We start from the raw sequence: 4,169 nt of genomic DNA, 5'->3' as shown, positions 1-4,169 counted from the left end.
TACTGAAATATTGGTTTTATGGTTATTGGATAAAATTACTCCCAATTAATGTTTGTGAGCAATTTGTTGGTAAACTCTAAAGTCTGGTCCCGGCGTTTGGTGTTCAAGTCCACTGAAAAGTTGAATGAAAAGTTTGATAAAAGGAGGGAGTAAAACTCAGAAACATAAACTTTTTTCATAAACGGACATCTCCAACCGAACAACAGTTGGTGAGGTTTTGATATGGTCAAGGTAAAAATTGGTTCAATATGGCTCTTGACATAATTGAAGAATTTTTATATTTTGATAACTTAATTAGCAGTTTGCACCTATCAACGTAGCGCAAGTTTTTCTAGATAATCTATGCTTGTAAAATCTTGTCTTGCTCTTGCGAACTGCTATCCAAGCGAATGACTATGTCAGTGTCTTGGAGGGTACTACTAGAAAATGCATGGGTCTCAGAATAAAGCTCATTCCTTACAAGGGTTAATTTGATCTTACTTTTCTAGCTTTGAAACGGTGTTACCAGATTAAACCGTCAGTTGTAGGTACAGGTAGGCGAACATTGACTTGGGCCAGACGCCATGCAGAGGTTAGTGTAGTCAGAACTGTGCCAGGCAACGTTGTACCTTATCAGCCGCCCATACAGTGCCTCGACAAAGGGCATGAGCACTAAGATAGTTTAACTATTTTTTTTTCCTAGTCTATGATTTCCTCTACACTAGTTTACCTCACGCCACAAAATTGGTAACAGTGCCTACCCGCCGTGCATTTGCCCCTCGTAAGGAAGGGCCTCGAGTATCGAACTTTATGGCTATATTTCATCACGAAGAAAAGTCTTCCCTACCTCTTCACGAGCAACAAAAAGTCGAAGCCTGTGGTGATGAACTTGATAGAGATTGTATGATCATCCTCTCACGGGCGCTTTCCCCTTTACTGCTGCTAATGTGGATACTACTACTACTACTACTACTACTACTACTACTACTACTTTTGCTTTTATTACAACTGTACTATTATTTATTGTTACTAATTTTCCTAACCTCTCTTAGATAGTCATTCCAAACAACTTAAGTTATTGTAGTATTAGAGCAGGGATAGATAAAGAACTTGCAGTTCTTCACAGCTGATTTAAACTTTCCATTTAACAAGGGGGCTAAAAGTTTAGTGATAGTGCATGAAGAAAAAAAAAATAGTTGAGGACAGTGGTCATACGAAGTATTATGACTTTGGGTGTGGGTATTCTCTCTTTTTAGCGTTCGATGTAACCTAGAATACTATTAGAAGGATCTTGTATTGCTAGGGTATAGTTAACTTTATGATGAATTGCATTCAAGTAAATCTTTGTAGTCACTTAATCGGTATCATACGAATAGAGCTGAATTTCTAATTTTGTAATATTATCGAACTACAAAACTAAACATTAGTTAGGAAACTTGCCACTGGCTGATGTGAAATCGAGAGGTTGATAGTAAAACAACTCTAGAGATAAGCTTGAAGCTAAATTGTTCAGTAATTTTCCACTAGAAAATTTAGAATGAAGATTTTGGTGAACTTTGCGATTAAAGTTTCATTGTAATTTGTTGGGTTGCATGCACAACAGACTTCATATCAGATATCAAGAAATTAAATGAAAACTTAAATTTTAAGCGACCTACAAACCCATCTATTAAATTGCCTATATAGTAGTAATGAGAAACGAAATTTGTCTTAGCAATAACTATTAATTCTAGAAATATCTAACAAAAGATTCTTAAACGTTTATGAGTATTACTGGCCAATTATTTCTATTAAAAGATTCAAAGGAATCTAAACTTACTCTATTACTCATAAAACTTCTTTACACATTTCAAAAGTACCATAAAATCAATGTACCCAAAAACGTTCTCAATACGGTATTAAATAGCTTCGAATGGAGTAAATTGATTTATATCCGCCGAAAAAATAAACTGTGCCCGATAAAATTCCTATTATATATTCGGGGACTTTATCCCAAAGGTTATTTAATGTAATCCCTGATACCAATCCCGATCTGGATATCCAAAATCTAGACTTCTTGTCAAATATTTTGTCAGGTGGCCCTTTTAAGCAGGTTTCGCAAAATTCGCCGACTAAATTTTATGAGATTGTATCTCTCTCTGGGAATTTATTGCCCAAGATTAGATTAGATATCTCTTACCTTTGCCATTTCCTTGATGAGTTTATTCCAAGTTGAGCCGAAAGTTGAAATATTTCTTCGATCAGAAACTTTATAAAGACAAACTTTCTTGTAATGAAGGTTATCTATTGCCTATAATGGTGAAAATTTAATGTCATTATAACCTGACTTAGAACTCTAAGAATATTAAAGGTTCTTTAGAAACTCCGCAATTACTTACAGATTACTTATAGATTATACCTCAACTGTCCCCAGAAATGGTTGCGGTTGAGAAGGGCATGTTGTTCCTTATATTTCTTTCCATTATATGATTAGATTATTAATAATGTTTGTTTGTTTTTCTCAAACCATAAGCTTTGTCATTGAATGATAAAATTTGTTTTGTTGGTGGACAAATTAAAATCTGAAGATATAACAGTCTCATATGAACAACGGCATATGGAATAAGCAAGTAACTTGTAATATATATGAATAATATATATGAGTGAAATTTGTAAGGTAATTAATGATTCAACGAAAATTTCTTTATGTAGAGAATACCTGAATTAAAAATTTTAATAAGAGTCCATAAAATCATTTTATTTTTAAATGAAAATTAGGTTGCTATGTTTAAATGATTATTCAATGAAATAATATCGGCATTATATTTGGAGAAAATATCATGTAGTAATATCGAGTTGTTAAATTTAATTTAAAAAATATGAGTTTAAACCGATAATGCTGTGTGACAAAGAATACAAGCAAATATTCTCTGACTGCGTATCTAGCAAAAACTTGTATATCCATATTTCATTTTCATTTTCTGCAAGGAAGACAACCAATTTTTGTCGTGTCGAAGATTTTCTCTATCCTCGTTTAGATGTCACTGCTGATTTTTATGGCCTATAAAGTATACGGTAGAGACTTGCTCTGAGCTAAAAAAAAAAAAAAAAAAAAAAAAGAAAGAAAAAGAAATCATCAAAAATCTGAAACTTCTCTTGAAGTCGAAAGCCTGGCACCTGACATCCCATCTGTTTCTTATCATACATGGGCAGACTTTTTGGGTCGAATTTCAGGTGGCACTCACTGGCCTAGTCGTCTGATCGATCAGCGACTATACCAAATATGGCAACAACTTCCTAATACCAGTATGATAATCATTTCCCTCTCCTGTAAGCTTGCAAGATCTTCGACCTCTGACCCAAATCCTTTCGCTGGCCAGTCCGGGCTAAGATAGATGTACTTTCCATTTAAAAAGAGCGGTGATCAAATGATTTGAAGAAAGAAAAAATATTTACCGTTGATTTGAAGAAAGAAAAAATATCTACCGTTGATTTGATATTCAAGACCCAAAGACAAACATGTCGAAAATGTTTTGTGTACTTTACTATTTGCTGATTAAAGAATTAGTATTTGGTGTCTTGAAGGAAAAGACTGAATTTTTGTTGCATGAATGTTGTCTGGTTTGAACATTAGATGTTTGAAATAGCGCTCATTATATATAAACAACAAAATCTCCGTAATAATTAAGCTACAAAGATCATTACGTAGAAACATGGGTATTATTCAATTAAAAGTATACCCGTTGCCAGAAAAAAAAAAAAAAAAAAAAAAAAAAAGACTGAATTGTGAGATAGGATCGTGACTATTCCGAGCCTTGGATACATGCAGGAGCCATAATTGAATGAAGTAAAAAAATTACACTTCCTAAATCAGAAATGATTACATATAATTTCATTGCCAAGAAGGTATTTACATAATATGTAAAACGCCAAAAGCAACGTATCTTACTCTGCGGCGATTTTTGGATAAATAAGCAATTTCGTGGTTTTTGCTCGGAAATTAACTTATTTTAGAAGTTAGCAAAATAATATTAAATCCAAAATAAGATCTATGCAGAGAGATTATAGAGTTTTGGATAAGAAAGTGTTCTATGCAAATGTTTGAATTATCTTCCAAATGATTCCGACTCTTCAAACATGCAAAAAGAAAGTAATTAAATATTTCATTGTGGTATTGAATACAAGTAAACTTAGAGATGGTAAAAACGCTG

The sequence above is a fragment of the Palaemon carinicauda genome, chromosome 6, assembly GCF_036898095.1.
Source record: "Palaemon carinicauda isolate YSFRI2023 chromosome 6, ASM3689809v2, whole genome shotgun sequence".
NCBI lineage: Eukaryota > Metazoa > Arthropoda > Malacostraca > Decapoda > Palaemonidae > Palaemon > Palaemon carinicauda.
The sequence above is the reverse complement of the archived record's forward strand: the minus strand, read 5'-3'. Positions refer to the sequence as shown.